An 18194-nucleotide genomic window follows, 5' to 3' on the forward strand; every position below is an offset into this window, starting at 1 on the left:
TAGCTTGCTGGGGTCAGAGGCCCCTAGGTGGAGGGCCAGCGGGCACCCTTGGGCCTCTACTGCAAGTCCTGGGAGAGAGGTGGACCCCTGGCTAGCTAGCTGGGGTCAGAGGCCCTTATGTGGAGGGCCACGGGGCACCCTGGGGCCTCTACTACAAGTCCAGGGAGAAAGCTGGACCCCTGGGTAGCTTGCTGGGGTCAGAGGCCCCTAGGTGGAGGGCCAGCGGGCACCCTTGGGCCTCTACTGCAAGCCCAGGGAGAGAGGTGGACCCCTAGGTAGCTTGCTGGGGTCAGAGGCCCCTAGGTGGAGGGCCAGCTGGCACCCTAGGGCCTCTACTGCAAGTCCTGGGAGAGAGGTGGACCCCTGGCTAGCTAGCTGGGGTCAGAGGCCCTTATGTGGAGGGCCACGGGGCACCCTGGGGCCTCTACTGCAAGTCCATGGAGAGATGTGGACCCCTGGGTAGCTGGCTGGGGTCAGAGGCCCCTAGGTGGAGGGCCAAGGGGCACCCTGAGGCTTCTACTGCAAGTCCAGGGAGAGAGGTGGACGTCTGGGTAGCTTGCTGGGGTCAGAGGCCCCTAGTTGGAGGGCTGAGGGGCACCCTTGGGCCTCTACTTCAAGTCCAAGGAGAGAGGTGGACCCTGGGTAGCTTGCTGGGGTAAGAAGCAACTAGGTGGAGGGCAAGGGGGCACCCTGGGGCCTCTACTGCAAGTCCAGGGAGAGTTGTGGACCCCAGGGTAGCTTGCTGGGGTCAGAGGCCCCTAGGTGTAGGGCCAGGAGGTACCCTAGGGCCTCTACTGCAAGTCCAGGGAGAGAGGTGGATCTCTGGGTAGCTTGCTGGGGTCAGAGGCCCCTAGGTGGAGGGCCAGGGGGCACCCTGGGGCCTCTACTGCAAGTCCATGGAGAGAGGTGGACCCCTGGGTAGCTTGCTGTGATCTTAGGCCCCTAGGTGGAGGAACGGGGGGCACCCTGGGGCCTATACTGCAAGGGCAGGGAGAAATGTGGTCCCCTGGGTAGCTTGCTGGGGTCAGAGGCAACTAGGTGGAGAGCCAAGGGGCACCCTTGGAATTATCCTGCAAGTCCAGGGAGAGAGGTGGACCCATGAGTAGCTTGCTGGGGTCAGAGGCCCTTAGGTGGAGGGCCAAGGGGCACCCTGGGGCCTATCCAGCAAGTCCTGGGAGAGTTGTGGACCCCTGGGTAGCTTGCTGGGGTCTTAGGCCCTTAGGTGGAGGGCCATTGGACACCCTGGGGCCTATACTGCAAGTCCAGGGAGAGAGGTGGACCCCTGGGTAGCTTGCTGGGGTCAGAGGCAACTAGGTGGAGGGCCAGTGGGCACCCTGGGGCCTCTACTGCAAGCCCAGGGAGAGTTGTGGACCCCTGGGTAGCTTGCTGGGGTCAGAGGCCCCTAGGTGGAGGACCAAGGGGCACCCTGGGGCCTCTACTGCAAGTCCAGGGAGAGTTGTTGACCCCTGGGTAGCTTGCTAGGGTCTTAGGCCCCTAGGTGGAGGGCCAGGAGGCACCCTGGGGCCTCTACTGCAAGTCCAGGGAGAGAGGTGGACCTCTGGGAAGCTTGCTGGTGTCATAGGCCCCTAGGTGGAGGGCCAGGAGGAACCCTAGGGCCCCTACTGCAAGTCCAGGTAGAGAGGTGGACCCCTGGGTAGCTTGCTGGGATCAGAGGCAATTAGGTGGAGGGCCAGGGGGCACCCTGGGGCCTATCCTGCAAGTCCAGGGAGAGAGGTGGACCCCTGGCTAGTTTGCTTGGCTGAGAGTGGCCTAGGTGGAGGGCCAAGGGGCACCCTGGGGCCTCTACTGCAAGTCCAGGGAGAGTTGTGGACCCTTGGGTAGCTTGCTGGGGTCAGAGGCCCCTAGGTGGAGGGCAAGGGGGCTCCCTGGGGCCTATACTGCAAGTCCAGGAAGAGAGGTGGACACCTGGGTAGCTTCCTGGGGCAAGAGGCCCCTAGGTGGAGGGTTAGGAGGCACCTTGGGGCCTATACTGCAAGTCCAGGGAGAGAGCTGGACCCCTGGGTAGCTTTCTGAGGTCAGCGCCACAAGCATGAGGGCCAGGGGGTACCCTAGGGCCTCTACTGCAAGTCCAGGGAGAGAGGTGGACCCCTGGGTAGATTGCTGGGGTCAGAGGACCCTAGGTGGGGGGCCAGGGGGCACCCTGGGGCCTCTACTGCAAGTCCAGGGAGAAAGGTGGACCCCTGGGTAGCTTGCTGGGGTCAGAGGCAACTAGGTGGAGGGCCATGGGGCACCCTTGGGATTATCCTGCAAGTCCAGGGAGAGAGGTGGACCCCTGGGTAGCTTGCTGGGGTCAGAGGCCCCTAGCTGGGGGGCCAGTGGGCACCCTGGGGCCTCTACTGCAAGCCCAGGGAGAGTTGTGGACCCCTGGGTAGCTTGCTGGGGTCAGAGGCCCCTAGGTGGAGGACCAAGGGGCACCCTGGGGCCTCTACTGCAAGTCCAGGGAGAGTTGTGGACCCCTGGGTAGCTTGCTGGGATCTTAGGCCCCTAGGTCGAGGGCCAGGGGGCACCCTGGGGCCTCTACTGCAAGTCCAGGCAGAGAGGTGGACCTCTGGGAAGCTTGCTGGTATCATAGGCCCCTAGGTGGAGGGCCAGTAGGAACCCTAGGGCCCCTACTGCAAGTCCAGGTAGAGAGTTGGACCCCTGGGTAGCCTGCTGGGGTCAGACGCAACTAGGTGGAGGGCCAGGGGGCACCCTGGGGCCTATCCTGCAAGTCCAGGGAGAGAGGTGGACCCCTGGCTAGTTTGCTTGGCTGAGAGTGGCCTAGGTGGAGGGCCAAGGGGCTCCCTGGGGCCTATACTGCAAGTCCAAGAAGAGAGGTGGACCCCTGGGTAGCTTCCTGGGGCAAGAGGCAACTAGGTGGAGGGTAAGGAGGCACCTTGGGGCCTATACTGCAAGTCCAGGGAGAGAGCTGGACCCCTGGGTAGCTTTCTGGGGTCAGCGCCACTAGCAGGAGGGCCAGGGCGTACCCTAGGGCCTCTTCTGCAAGTCCAGGGAGAAAGGAGGACCCCTGGGTAGATTGCTGGGGTCAGAGGACCCTAGGTGGGGGGCCAGGGGGCACCCTGGGGCCTCTACTGCAAGTCTAGGGAGAGATGTGGACCCCTGGGTAGCTTGCTGGGGTCAGAGGCCCCTAGGTGGAAGCCAGCGGCACCCTGGGGCCTCTACTGCAAGTCCAGGGAGAGAGGTTGACCCCTGGGTAGCTTGCTGGGAAATAAAGCCCCTAGGTGGAGCGCCAGGGGGTACCCTAGGGCCTCTACTGCAAGTCTAGGGAGAGAGGTGGACCCCTGGGTAGCTAGCTGGGGTCAGAGGCCCTTAGGTGGAGGGCCAGGGGGCACCCTGGGGCCTCTAGTGCAAGTCCAGGGATAGTTGTGGACCCCTTGGTAGATTCCTAGGGTCTGAGTTCCCTAGGTGGAGGGCCAGGGGGCACCCTTGGAACTCTACTGCAAGTCTAGGTAGAGAGTTGGACCCCTGGGTAGCCTGCTGGGGTCAGACGCAACTAGGTGGAGGGCCAGGGGGCACCCTGGGGCCTATCCTGCAAGTCCAGGGAGAGAGGTGGACCCCTGGCTAGTTTGCTTGGCTGAGAGTGGCCTAGGTGGAGGGCCAAGGGGCTCCCTGGGGCCTATACTGCAAGTCCAAGAAGAGAGGTGGACCCCTGGGTAGCTTCCTGGGGCAAGAGGCAACTAGGTGGAGGGTAAGGAGGCACCTTGGGGCCTATACTGCAAGTCCAGGGAGAGAGCTGGACCCCTGGGTAGCTTTCTGGGGTCAGCGCCACTAGCAGGAGGGCCAGGGCGTACCCTAGGGCCTCTTCTGCAAGTCCAGGGAGAAAGGAGGACCCCTGGGTAGATTGCTGGGGTCAGAGGACCCTAGGTGGGGGGCCAGGGGGCACCCTGGGGCCTCTACTGCAAGTCTAGGGAGAGATGTGGACCCCTGGGTAGCTTGCTGGGGTCAGAGGCCCCTAGGTGGAAGCCAGCGGCACCCTGGGGCCTCTACTGCAAGTCCAGGGAGAGAGGTTGACCCCTGGGTAGCTTGCTGGGAAATAAAGCCCCTAGGTGGAGCGCCAGGGGGTACCCTAGGGCCTCTACTGCAAGTCTAGGGAGAGAGGTGGACCCCTGGGTAGCTAGCTGGGGTCAGAGGCCCTTAGGTGGAGGGCCAGGGGGCACCCTGGGGCCTCTAGTGCAAGTCCAGGGATAGTTGTGGACCCCTTGGTAGATTCCTAGGGTCTGAGTTCCCTAGGTGGAGGGCCAGGGGGCACCCTTGGAACTCTACTGCAAGTCTAGGGAGACTTGTGGACCCCTGGGTAGCTTGCTGGGGTCAGAGGCCCTTAGGTGGAGGGCCAGCAGGCACCCTGGGGCCTCTACTGCAAGTCCAGGGAGAGAGGTGGACCCCTGGGTAGCTTGCTGGGGTCAGAGGCCTTTAGGTGGAGGGCCAGGGGGCACCCTGGGGCCTATACTGTCAGTCCAGGGAGAAAGGTGGACCCCAAGGTAGCTTGCTGGGGTCATAGGCCCCTAGGTGGAGTGCCAGGGGGCACCCTGGGAACTCTATTGCAAGTCAAGGGAGAGAGGTGGACCTCTGGGAAGCTTGCTGGGGTAAGAGGCCCCTAGGTGGAGGGCCAGGGGGTACCCTGGGGCCTATTCTGCAAGTCCAGGGAGAGAGGTGGAACCCTGGGTAGCTTGATGAGGTCTGATGCCCAAAGATGGAGGGCAAAGGGGTACCCTAGGGCCTCTAACGCAAGTCCGGGGAGAGAGGTGGACCCCTGTGTAGCTTTCTGGGGTCAGAGGCCCCTAGGTGGAGGGCCAGGGGGCACCCTGGGGCCTCTACTGCCAGTCCAGGGAGATAATTGGACCCAGGGGTAGCTTGCTGGGTTCTTAGGCCCCTAGGTGGAGGACCAGGGGGCACCCTGGGGCCTCTACTGCAAGTACAGGGAGAGAAGTGGACCCCTGGGTAGCTTGCTGTGGTCCTAGGCCCCTAGGTGGAGGGCCAGGGGGCACCCTGGGGCCTATACTTCAAGTCAAGGGAGAGAGGTGGACCCCTGGGTAGCTTGCTGGGATCTTAGGCCCCTAGGTGGAGGGCCAGGGGGCACCCTGTCACCTATACTGCAAGTCCAGGGAGAGAAGTGGACCCCTGGGTAGCTTGCTGGGGTCAGAGGCCCCTAGGTGGAGGGCCAAGGGGCACCCTGGGGCCTCTACTGCAAGTCCAGGGAGAGTTGTGGACCCCTGGGTAGCTTGCTGTGGTAAGAGGCCCCTAGCTGGAGGGCCAAGGGGCACCCTGGGGCCTCTACTGCAAGTCCAGGGAGAGTTGTGGACCCCTGGGTAGCTTGCTGGGGTCTTAGGCCCCTAGGTGGAGGGTCAGTGGGCACCATGGGGCCTCTACTTCAAGTCCAGGGAGATAGGTGGACCCCTGGAAGCTTTCTGGGGTCAGAAGCCCCTAGGTGTAGGGCCAGGAGGTACCCTAAGGCCTCTACTGCAAGTCCAGGGAGAGAGGTGGAACTCTGGGTAGCTTGCTGGGGTCAGAGGCCCCTAGGTGGATGGCCAAGGGGCACCTTGGGGCCTCTACTGCAAGTCCATGGAGAGAGGTGGACTCCTGGGTAGCTTGCTGGGATCTTAGGCCCCTAGGTGGAGGGCCAGGGGGCACCCTGGGGCCTCTACTACAAGTCCAGGGAGAAAGCTGGACCCCTGGGTAGCTTGCTGGGGTCAGAGGCCCCTAGGTGGAGGGCCAGCGGGCACCCTTGGGCCACTACTGCAAGGCCAGGGAGAGAGGTGGACCCCAGGGTAGCTTGCTGGGGAATAAAGCCCCTAGGTGGAGGGCCAGCTGGCACCCTAGAGCCTCTACTGCAAGTCCAGGAAGAGAGGTGGACCCCTGGCTAGCTAGCTGGGGTCAGAGGCCCTTAGGTGGAGGGCCAGGGGGCACCCTGGGGCCTATACTGCAAGTCCATGGAGAGATGTGGACCCCTGGGTAGCTTGCTGGGGTTCTAGACCCCTAGGTGAAGGGCCAGGGGGCACCCTGGGGCCTCTACTGCAAGTCCATGGAGAGAGGTGGACCCCTGGGTAGCTTGCTGTGATCTTAGGCCCCTAGGTGGAGGAACAGGGGGCACCCTGGGGCCTATACTGCAAGGCCAGGGAGAAATGTGGTCCCCTGGGTAGCTTGCTGGGGTCAGAGGCAACTAGGTGGAGAGCCAAGGGGCACCCTTGGGATTATCCTGCAAGTCCAGGGAGAGAGGTGGACCCATGGGTAGCTTGCTGAGGTCAGAGGCCCTTGGGTGGAGGGCCAAGGGGCACCCTGGGGCCTATCCAGCAAGTCCTGGGAGAGTTGTGGACCCCTGGGTAGCTTGCTGGGGTCTTAGGCCCTTAGGTGGAGGGCCAATGGGCACCCTGGGGCCTATACTGCAAGTCCAGGGAGAGAGGTGGACCCCTGGGTAGCTTGCTGGGGTCAGAGGCAACTAGGTGGAGGGCCAGGGGCACCCTTGGGATTATCCTGCAAGTCCAGGGAGAAAGGTCGACCCCTGGGTAGCTTGCTGGGGTCAGAGGCCCCTAGGTGGAGGGCCAGTGGGCACCCTGGGGCCTCTACTGCAAGCCCAGGGAGAGTTGTGGACCCCTGGGTAGCTTGCTGGGGTCAGAGGCCCCTAGGTGGAGGACCAAGGGGCACCCTGGGGCCTCTACTGCAAGTCCAGGGAGAGAGGTGGACCTCTGGGAAGCTTGCTGGTGTCATAGGCCCCTAGGTGGAGGGCCAGGAGGAACCCTAGGGCCCCTACTGCAAGTCCAGGTAGAGAGTTGGACCCCTGGGTAGCCTGCTGGGATCAGAGGCAACTAGGTGGAGGGCCAGGGGGCACCCTGGGGCCTATCCTGCAAGTCCAGGGAGAGAGGTGGACCCCTGGCTAGTTTGCTTGGCTGAGAGTGGCCTAGGTGGAGGGCCAAGGGGCACCCTGGGGCCTCTACTGCAAGTCCAGGGAGAGTTGTGGACCCTTGGGTAGCTTGCTGGGGTCAGAGGCCCCTAGGTGGAGGGCAAGGGGGCTCCCTGGGGCCTATACTGCAAGTCCAGGAAGAGAGGTGGACCCCTGGGTAGCTTCCTGGGGCAAGAGGCCCCTAGGTGGAGGGTTAGGAGGCACCTTGGGGCCTATACTGCAAGTCCAGGGAGAGAGCTGGACCCCTGGGTAGCTTTCTGAGGTCAGCGCCACTAGCAGGAGGGCCAGGGGGTACCCTAGGGCCTCTACTGCAAGTCCAGGGAGAGAGGTGGACCCCTGGGTAGATTGCTGGGGTCAGAGGACCCTAGGTGGGGGGCCAGGGGGCACCCTGGGGCCTCTACTACAAGTCCAGGGAGAAAGGTGGACCCCTGGGTAGCTTGCTGGGGTCAGAGGCAACTAGTTGGAGGGCCAAGGGGCACCCTTGGGATTATCCTGCAAGTCCAGGGAGAGAGGTGGACCCCTGGGTAGCTTGCTGGGGTCAGAGGCCCCTAGGTGGGGGGCCAGTGGGCACCCTGGGGCCTCTACTGCAAGCCCAGGGAGAGTTTTGGACCCCTGGGTAGCTTGCTTGGGTCAGAGGCCCCTAGGTGGAGGACCAAGGGGCACCCTGGGGCCTCTACTGCAAGTCCAGGGAGAGTTGTGGACCCCTGGGTAGCTTGCTGGGGTCTTAGGCCCCTAGGTCGAGGGCCAAGGGGCACCCTGGGGCCTCTACTGCAAGTCCAGGGAGAGAGGTGGACCTCTGGGAAGCTTGCTGGTATCATAGGCCCCTAGGTGGAGGGCCAGGAGGAACCCTAGGGCCCCTACTGCAAGTCCAGGTAGAGAGTTGGACCCCTGGGTAGCCTGCTGGTGTCAGAGGCAACTAGGTGGAGGGCCAGGGGGCACCCTGGGACCTATCCTGCAAGTCCAGGGAGAGAGGTGGACCCCTGGGTAGTTTGCTTGGCTGAGAGTGGCCTAGGTGGAGGGCCAAGGGGCACCCTGGGGCCTCTACTGCAAGTCCAGGGAGAGTTGTGGACCCTTGGGTAGCTTGCTGGGGTCAGAGGCCCCTGGGTGGAGGGCAAGGGGGCTCCCTGGGGCCTATACTGCAAGTCCAGGAAGAGAGGTGGACCCCTGGCTAGTTTGCTTGGCTGAGAGTGGCCTAGGTGGAGGGCCAAGGGGCACCCTGGGTCCTCTACTGCAAGTCCAGGGAGAGATGTGGACCCCTGGGTAGCTTGCTGGGGTCAGAGGCCCCTAGGTGGAGGGCCAAGGGGCACCCTGGGGCCTCTACTGCAAGTCCAGGGAGAGTTGTGGACCCCTGGGTAACTTGCTGTGGTCAGAGGCCCCTAGCTGGAGGGCCAAGGGGCACCCTGGGGCCTCTACTGCAAGTCCAGGGAGAGTTGTGGACCCCTGGGTAGCATGCTGGGGTCTTAGGCCCCTAGGTGGAGGGCCAGTGGTTACCCTGGGGCCTATAATTCAAGTCCAGGGAGAAAGGTGGACCCCTGGGTAGCTTTCTGGAGTCAGAGGCCCCTAAGTGGAGGGCAAGGGGGCACCTTGGGGCTTCTACTGCAAGTCCAGGGAGAGATGTGGACCCCTGGGTAGCTTGCTGATGTCAGAGGCCCCTAGGTGGAGGGCAAAGGGGCAACCTGGGGCCTCTACTGCAAGTCCAGGGAGAGTTGTTGACCCCTGGGTAGCTTGCTGGGGTCAGAGGCCCCTAGGTGGAGGGCCAAGGGGCACCCTGGGGCCTCTACTGCAAGTCCAGGGAGAGTTGTGGACCCCTGGGTAGCTTGCTGGGGTCTTAGGCCTCTAGGTGGAGGGTCAGTGGGCACCATGGGGCCTCTACTTCAAGTCCAGGGAGAAAGGTGGACCCCTGGAAGCTTTCTGGGGTAAGAGGCCCCTAGGTGTCAGGCCAGGAGGTACCCTAAGGCCTCTACTGCAAGTCCAGGGAGAGAGGTGGAACTCTGGGTAGCTTTCTGGGGTCAGAGGCCCCTAGGTGGATGGCCAAGGGGCACCCTGGGGCCTCTACTGCAAGTCCATGGAGAGAGGTGGACTCCTGGGTAGCTTGCTGGGATCTTAGGCCCCTAGATGGAGGGCTAGGGGGCACCCTGGGGCCTCTACTACAAGTCCAGGGAGAAAGCTGGACCCCTGGGTAGCTTGCTGGGGTCAGAGGCCCCTAGGTGGAGGGCCAGCGGGCACCCTTGGGCCTCTACTGCAAGTCCAGGGAGAGAGGTGGACCCCAGGGTAGCTTGCTGGGGAATAAAGCCCCTAGGTGGAGGGCCAAGGGGCACCCTGGGGCCTCTACTGCAAGCCCAGGGAGAGTTGTTGACCCCTAGATAGCTTGCTGGGGTCAGAGGCCCCTAGGTGGAGGGCGAGCTGGCACCCTAGGGCCTCTACTGCAAGTCCAGGGAGAGAGGTGGACCCCTGGCTAGCTAGCTGGGGTCAGAGGCCCTTAGGTGGAGGGCCAGGGGGCACCCTGGGGCCTATACTGCAAGTCCATGGAGAGATGTGGAACCCTGGGTAGCTTGCTGGAGTTCTAGACCCCTAGGTGGAGGAACAGGGGGCACCCTGGGGCCTATACTGCAAGGCCAGGGAGAAATGTGGTCCCCTGGGTAGCTTGCTGGGGTCAGAGGCAACTAGGTGGAGAGCCAAGGGGCACCCTTGGGATTATCCTGCAAGTCCAGGGAGAGAGGTGGACCCATGGGTAGCTTGCTGGGGTCAGAGGCCCTTAGGTGGAGGGCCAAGGGGCACCCTGGGGCCTATCCAGCAAGTCCTGGGAGAGTTGTGGACCCCTGGGTAGCTTGCTGGGGTCTTAGGCCCTTAGGTGGAGGGCCAATGGGCACCCTGGGGCCTATACTGCAAGTCCAGGGAGAGAGGTGGACCCCTGGGTAGCTTGCTGGGGTCAGAGGCAACTAGGTGGAGGGCCAGGGGCACCCTTGGGATTATCCTGCAAGTCCAGGGAGAAAGGTCGACCCCTGGGTAGCTTGCTGGGGTCAGAGGCCCCTAGGTGGAGGGCCAGTGGGCACCCTGGGGCCTCTACTGCAAGCCCAGGGAGAGTTGTGGACCCCTGGGTAGCTTGCTGGGGTCAGAGGCCCCTAGGTGGAGGACCAAGGGGCACCCTGGGGCCTCTACTGCAAGTCCAGGGAGAGTTGTTGACCCCTGGGTAGCTTGCTAGGGTCTTAGGCCCCTAGGTGGAGGGCCAGGGGGCACCCTGGGGCCTCTACTGCAAGTCCAGGGAGAGAGGTGGACCTCTGGGAAGCTTGCTGGTGTCATTGGCCCCTAGGTGGAGGGCCAGGAGGAACCCTAGGGCCCCTACTGCAAGTCCAGGTAGAGAGTTGAACCCCTGGGTAGCCTGCTGGGATCAGAGGCAACTAGGTGGAGGGCCAGGGGGCACCCTGGGGCCTATCCTGCAAGTCCAGGGAGAGAGGTGGACCCCTGGCTAGTTTGCTTGGCTGAGAGTGGCCTAGGTGGAGGGCCAAGGGGCACCCTGGGGCCTCTACTGCAAGTCCAGGGAGAGTTGTGGACCCTTGGGTAGCTTGCTGGGGTCAGAGGCCCCTAGGTGGAGGGCAAGGGGGCTCCCTGGGGCCTATACTGCAAGTCCAGGAAGAGAGGTGGACCCCTGGGTAGCTTCCTGGGGCAAGAGGCCCCTAGGTGGAGGGTTAGGAGGCACCATGGGGCCTATACTGCAAGTCCAGGGAGAGAGCTGGACCCCTGGGTAGCTTTCTGAGGTCAGCGCCACTAGCAGGAGGGCCAGGGGGTACCCTAGGGCCTCTACTGCAAGTCCAGGGAGAGAGGTGGACCCCTGGGTAGATTGCTGGGGTCAGAGGACCCTAGGTGGGGGGCCAGGGGGCACCCTGGGGCCTCTACTGCAAGTCCAGGGAGAAAGGTGGACCCCTGGGTAGCTTGCTGGGGTCAGAGGCAACTAGGTGGAGGGCCAAGGGGCACCCTTGGGATTATCCTGCAAGTCCAGGGAGAGAGGTGGACCCCTGGGTAGCTTGCTGGGGTCAGAGGCCCCTAGGTGGGGGGCCAGTGGGCACCCTGGGGCCTCTACTGCAAGCCCAAGGAGAGTTGTGGACCCCTGGGTAGCTTGCTGGGGTCAGAGGCCCCTAGGTGGAGGACCAAGGGGCACCCTGGGGCCTCTACTGCAAGTCCAGGGAGAGTTGTGGACCCCTGGGTAGCTTGCTGGGGTCTTAGGCCCCTAGGTCGAGGGCCAAGGGGCACCCTGGGGCCTCTACTGCAAGTCCAGGGAGAGAGGTGGACCTCTGGGAAGCTTGCTGGTATCATAGGCCCCTAGGTGGAGGGCCAGGAGGAACCCTAGGGCCCCTACTGCAAGTCCAGGTATAGAGTTGGACCCCTGGGTAGCCTGCTGGTGTCAGAGGCAACTAGGTGGAGGGCCAGGGGGCACCCTGGGGCCTATCCTGCAAGTCCAGGGAGAGAGGTGGACCCCTGGGTAGTTTGCTTGGCTGAGAGTGGCCTAGGTGGAGGGCCAAGGGGCACCCTGGGGCCTCTACTGCAAGTCCAGGGAGAGTTGTGGACCCTTGGGTAGCTTGCTGGGGTCAGAGGCCCCTGGGTGGAGGGCAAGGGGGCTCCCTGGGGCCTATACTGCAAGTCCAGGAAGAGAGGTGGACCCCTGGCTAGTTTGCTTGGCTGAGAGTGGCCTAGGTGGAGGGCCAAGGGGCACCCTGGGGCCTCTACTGCAAGTCCAGGGAGAGATGTGGACCCTTGGGTAGCTTGCTGGGGTCAGAGGCCCCTAGGTGGAGGGCCAAGGGGCACCCTGGGGCCTCTACTGCAAGTCCAGGGAGAGTTGTGGACTCCTGGGTAACTTGCTGTGGTCAGAGGCCCCTAGCTGGAGGGCCAAGGGGCACCCTGGGGCCTCTACTGCAAGTCCAGGGAGAGTTGTGGACCCCTGGGTAGCATGTTGGGGTCTTAGGCCCCTAGGTGGAGGGCCAGTGGTTACCCTGGGACCTATAATTCAAGTCCAGGGAGAAAGGTGGACCCCTGGGTAGCTTTCTGGGGTCAGAGGCCCCTAGGTGGAGGGCAAGGAGCACCTTGGGGCTTCTACTGCAAGTCCAGGGAGAGATGTGGAACCCTGGGTAGCTTGCTGATGTCAGAGGCCCCTAGGTGGAGGGCCAAGGGGCAACCTGGGGCCTCTACTGCAAGTCCAGGGAGAGTTGTTGACCCCTGGGTAGCTTGCTGGGGTCAGAGGCCCCTAGGTGGAGGGCCAAGGGGCACCCTGGGGCCTCTACTGCAAGTCCAGGGAGAGTTGTGGACCCCTGGGTAGCTTGCTGGGGTCTTAGGCCCCTAGGTGGAGGGTCAGTGGGCACCATGGGGCCTCTACTTCAAGTCCAGGGAGAAAGGTGGACCCCTGGAAGCTTTCTGGGGTCAGAGGCCCCTAGGTGTAGGGCCAGGAGGTACCCTAAGGCCTCTACTGCAAGTCCAGGGAGAGAGGTGGAACTCTGGGTAGCTTGCTGGGGTCAGAGGCCCCTAGGAGGATGGCCAAGGGGCACACTGGGGCCTCTACTGCAAGTCCATGGAGAGAGGTGGACTCCTGGGTAGCTTGCTGGGAACTTAGGCCCCTAGGTGGAGGGCTAGGGGGCACCCTGGGGCCTCTACTACAAGTCCAGGGAGAAAGCTGGACCCCTGGGTAGCTTGCTGGGGTCAGAGGCCCCTAGGTGGAGGGCCAGCGGGCACCCTTGGGCCTCTACTGCAAGTCCAGGGAGAGAGGTGGACCCCAGGGTAGCTTGCTGGGGAATAAAGCCCCTAGGTGGAGGGCCAAGGGGCACCCTGGGGCCTCTACTGCAAGCCCAGGGAGAGTTGTTGACCCCTAGATAGCTTGCTGGGGTCAGAGGCCCCTAGGTGGAGGGCGAGCTGGCACCCTAGGGCCTCTACTGCAAGTCCAGGGAGAGAGGTGGACCCCTGGCTAGCTAGCTGGGGTCAGAGGCCCTTAGGTGGAGGGCCAGGGGGCATCCTGGGGCCTATACTGCAAGTCCATGGAGAGATGTGTACCCCTGGGTAGCTTGCTGGGGTTCTAGACCCCTAGGTGAAGGGCCAGGGGGCACCCTGGGGCCTCTACTGCAAGTCCATGGAGAGAGGTGGACGCCTGGGTAGCTTGCTGTGATCTTAGGCCCCTAGGTTGAGGAACAGGGGGCACCCTGGGGCCTATACTGCAAGGCCAGGGAGAAATGTGGTCCCCTGGGTAGCTTGCTGGGGTCAGAGGCAACTAGGTGGAGAGCCAAGGGGCACCCTTGGGATTATCCTGCAAGTCCAGGGAGAGAGGTGGACCCATGGGTAGCTTGCTGGGGTCAGAGGCCCTTAGGTGGAGGGCCAAGGGGCACCCTGGGGCCTATCCAGCAAGTCCTGGGAGAGTTGTGGACCCCTGGGTAGCTTGCTGGGGTCTTAGGCCCTTAGGTGGAGGGCCAATGGGCACCCTGGGGCCTATACTGCAAGTCCAGGGAGAGAGGTGGACCCCTGGGTAGCTTGCTGGGGTCAGAGGCAACTAGGTGGAGGGCCAGGGGCACCCTTGGGATTATCCTGCAAGTCCAGGGAGAAAGGTCGACCCCTGGGTAGCTTGCTGGGGTCAGAGGCCCCTAGGTGGAGGGCCAGTGGGCACCCTGGGGCCTCTACTGCAATCCCAGGGAGAGTTGTGGACCTCTGGGTAGCTTGCTGGGGTCAGAGGCCCCTAGGTGGAGGACCAAGGGGCACCCTGGGGCCTCTACTGCAAGTCCAGGGAGAGTTGTTGACCCCTGGGTAGCTTGCTAGGGTCTTAGGCCCCTAGGTGGAGGGCCAGGGGGCACCCTGGGGCCTCTAATGCAAGTCCAGGGAGAGAGGTGGACCTCTGGGAAGCTTGCTGGTGTCATAGGCCCCTAGGTGGAGGGCCAGGAGGAACCCTAGGGCCCCTACTGCAAGTCCAGGTAGAGAGTTGGACCCCTGGGTAGCCTGCTGGGATAAGAGGCAACTAGGTGGAGGGCCAGGGGGCACCCTGGGGCCTATCCTGCAAGTCCAGGGAGAGAGCTGGACCCCTGGCTAGTTTGCTTGGCTGAGAGTGGCCTAGGTGGAGGGCCAAGGGGCACCCTGGGGCCTCTACTGCAAGTCCAGGGAGAGTTGTGGACCCTTGGGTAGCTTGCTGGGGTCAGAGGCCCCTAGGTGGAGAGCAAGGGGGCTCCCTGGGGCCTATACTGCAAGTCCAGGAAGAGAGGTGGACCCCTGGGTAGCTTCCTGGGGCAAGAGGCCCCTAGGTGGAGGGTTAGGAGGCACCTTGGGGCCTATACTGCAAGTCCAGGGAGAGAGCTGGACCCCTGGGTAGCTTTCTGAGGTCAGCGCTACTAGCAGGAGGGCCAGGGGGTACCCTAGGGCCTCTACTGCAAGTCCAGGGAGAGAGGTGGACCCCTGGGTAGATTGCTGGGGTCAGAGGACCCTAGGTGGGGGGCCAGGGGGCACCCTGGGGCCTCTACTGCAAGTCCAGGGAGAGAGGTGGACCCCTGGGTAGCTTGCTGGGGTCAGAGGCCCCTAGGTGGGGGGCCAGTGGGCACCCTGGGGCCTCTACTGCAAGCCAAGGGAGAGTTGTGGACCCCTGGGTAGCTTGCTGGGGTCAGAGGCCCCTAGGTGGAGGACCAAGGGGCAACCTGGGGCCTCTACTGCAAGTCCAGGGAGACTTGTGTACCCCTGGGTAGCTTGCTGGGGTCTTAGGCCCCTAGGTCGAGGGCCAAGGGGCACCCTGGGGCCTCTACTGCAAGTCCAGGGAGAGAGGTGGACCTCTGGGAAGCTTGCTGGTATCATAGGCCCCTAGGTGGAGGGCCAGGAGGAACCCTAGGGCCCCTACTGTAAGTCCAGGTAGAGAGTTGGACCCCTGGGTAGCCTGCTGGAGTCAGAGGCAACTAGGTGGAGGGCCAGGGGGCACCCTGGGGCCTATCCTGCAAGTCCAGGGAGAGAGGTGGACCCCTGGGTAGTTTGCTTGGCTGAGAGTGGCCTAGGTGGAGGGCCAAGGGGCACCCTGGGGCCTCTACTGCAAGTCCAGGGAGAGTTGTGGACCCTTGGGTAGCTTGCTGGGGTCAGAGGCCCCTGGGTGGAGGGCAAGGTGGGTCCCTGGGGCCTATACTGCAAGTCCAGGAAGAGAGGTGGACCCCTGGCTAGTTTGCTTGGCTGAGAGTGGCCTAGGTGGAGGGCCAAGGGGCACCCTGGGGCCTCTACTGCAAGTCCAGGGAGAGATGTGGACCCCTGGGTAGCTTGCTGGGGTCAGAGGCCCCTAGGTGGAGGGCCAAGGGGCACCCTGGGGCCTCTACTGCAAGTCCAGGGAGAGTTGTGGACCCCTGGGTAGCTTGCTGTGGTCAGAGGCCCCTAGCTGGAGGGCCAAGGGGCACCCTGGGGCCTCTACTGCAAGTCCAGGGAGAGTTGTGGACCCCTGGGTAGCATGCTGGGGTCCTAGGCCCCTATGTGGAGGGCCAGTGGGCACCCTGTGGCCTATAATTCAAGTCCAGGGAGTAAGGTGGACCCCTGGGTAGCTTTCTGGGGTCAGAGGCCCCTAGGTGGAGGGCAAGGGGGCACCTTGGGGCTTCTACTGCAAGTCCAGGGAGAGAGGTGGACCCCTGGGTAGCTTGCTGATGTCAGAGGCCCCTAGGTGGAGGGCCAAGGGGCACCCTGGGGCCTCTACTGCAAGTCCAGGGAGAGTTGTGGACCCCTGGGTAGCTTGCTGGGGTCTTAGGCCCCTAGGTGGAGGGTCAGTGGGCACCATGGGGCCTCTACTTCAAGTCCAGGGAGAAAGGTAGACCCCTGGAAGCTTTCTGGGGTCAGAGGCCCCTAGGTGTAGGGCCAGGAGGTACCCTAAGGCCTCTACTGCAAGTCCAGGGAGAGAGGTGGAACTCTGGGTAGCTTGCTGGGGTCAGAGGCCCCTAGGTGGATGACCAAGGGGCACCCTGGGGCCTCTACTGCAAGTCCATGGAGAGAGGTGGACTCCTGGGTAGCTTGCTGGGATCTTAGGCCCCTAGGTGGAGGGCCAGGGGGCACCCTGGGGCCTCTACTACAAGTCCAGGGAGAAAGCTGGACCCCTGGGTAGCTTGCTGGGGTCAGAGGCAACTAGATGGAGGGCCATGGGGCACCCTTGGAATTATTCTGCAAGTCCAGGGAGAGAGGTGGACCCCTGGGTAGCTTGCTGGGGTCAGAGGCCACTAGGTGGAGGGCCAGCGGGCACCCTGGGGCCTCTACTGCAAGTCCAGGGAGAGAGGTGGATCCCTGGGTAGCTAGCTGGGGTCAGAGGCCCCTTAGGTGGAGGGCCAGCGGGAACCCTTGGGCCTATACTGCAAGTCCATGGAGAGATGTGGACCCCTGGGTAGCTTGCTGGGGTCAGCGGAATCTAGGTGGAGGGCTAAGGGGCACCCTGGGGCTTCTACTGCAAGTCCAGGGAGAGTGGTGGACCTCTGGGTAGCTTGCTGGGGTCAGAGGCCCCTAGTTGGAGGGCTGATGGGCACCCTTGGGCCTCTACTGCAAGTCCAGGGAGAGTTGTGGACCCCTGGGTAGCTTGCTGGGGTCAGAGGCCCCTAGGTGTAGGGCCAGGAGGTACCCTAGGGCCTCTACTGCAAGTCCAGGGAGAAAGGTGGATCTCTGGGTAGCTTGCTGGGGTCCTAGGCACCTAGGTGGAGTGCCAGGGGGCACCCTGGGGCCTCTACTGCAAGTCCATTGAGAGAGGTGGACCCCTGGGTAGCTTGCTGGGATCTTAGGCCCCTAGGTGGAGGGCCAGGGGGCACCCAGGGGCCTATACTGCAAGGCCAGGGAGAGATGTGGACCCCTGGGTAGCTTGCTGGGGTCAGAGGCCCCTAGGTGGATGGCCAAGGGGCACCCTGGGGCCTCTGCTGCAAGTCTAGGGAGAGTTGTGTACCCCTGGGTAGCTTGCTGGGGTCAGAGGCAACTAGATGGAGGGCCATGGGGCACCCTTGGAATTATTCTGCAAGTCCAGGGAGAGAGGTGGACCCCTGGGTAGCTTGCTGGGGTCAGAGGCCACTAGGTGGAGGGCCAGCGGGCACCCTGGGGCCTCTACTGCAAGTCCAGGGAGAGAGGTGGATCCCTGGGTAGCTAGCTGGGGTCAGAGGCCCCTTAGGTGGAAGGCCAGGGGGCACCCTGGGGCCTCTAGCTCAAGTCCAGGGATAGTTGTGGACCCCTTGGTAGATTCCTAGGGTCTGAGGACCCTAGGTGGAGGGCCAAGGGGGCACCCTGGGGCCTCTCCTGCAATTCCAGGGAGAGTTTTAGACCCTTTGGTAGATTGCTGGGGTCAGAGGCCCCTAGGTGGAGGGTCAGGGGGCACCCTGGGGCCTATACTGCAAGTCCAGGGAGAGAGGTGGATCACTGGGTAGCTTGATGAGGTCTGAAGCCCATAGGTAGAAGGCAAGGGGGTACCCTAGGGCCTCTAACGCAAGTCCAGGGAGAGATGTGGACCCCTGTGTAGCTTGCTGGGGTCAGATGTCCTTAGTTGGAGGGCCAGGGGCACCCTGGGGCCTCTACTGAAAGTCCAGGGAGAGTTGTGGACCCGTGGGTAGCTTGCTGGAGTCAGAAGCCCCTAGGTGGAGGGCCAGGGGGAACCCTGGGGCCTATACTGCCAGTCCAGGGAGATAATTGGACTCCTGTGTAGCTTGCTGGGGTCAGAGGTCCTTAGTTGGAGGGCCAGGGGGAACCCTGAGGCCTCTACTGCAAGTCCAGGGAGAGTTGTGGAACCCTGGGTAGCTTGCTGGGGTCTTAGGCCCCTAGGTGTAGGGCCAGGAGGTACCCTAAGGCCTCTTCTGCAAGTCCAGGGATAGAGGTGGACCCCTGGGTAGCTTGCTGGGGTCCTAGGCCCCTAGGTGGAGGGCCAGGGGGCACCCTGGGGCCTATACTTCAAGTCAAGGGAGATAGGTGGACCCCTGGGTAGCTTGCTGGGATCTTAGGCCTCCTAGGTGGAGGGCCAGGGGCACCCTGGGGCCTATACTGCAAGTTGAGGGAGAGATGTGGACCCCTGGGTAGCTTGCTGATGTCAGAGGCCCCTAGGTGGAGGGCCAAGGGGCACCCTGGGGCCTCTACTGAAAGTCCAGGGAGAGTTGTGGACCCCTGGGTAGCTTGCTGGGGTCAGAAGCCCCTAGGTGGAGGGCCAAGGGGCACCCTGGGGCCTCTACTGCAAGTCCAGGGAGAGTTGTGGACCCCTGGGTAGCTTGCTGGGGTCTTTGGCCCCTAGGTGGAGGGCCAGTGGGCACCCTGGGTCCTCTACTTTAAGTCCAGGGAGAAAGGTGGACCC

This window comes from Danio rerio, chromosome 17, assembly GCF_052040795.2.
Source record: "Danio rerio strain M-AB ecotype USA chromosome 17, GRCz13ab, whole genome shotgun sequence".
Taxonomy (NCBI): Eukaryota; Metazoa; Chordata; class Actinopteri; order Cypriniformes; family Danionidae; genus Danio; species Danio rerio.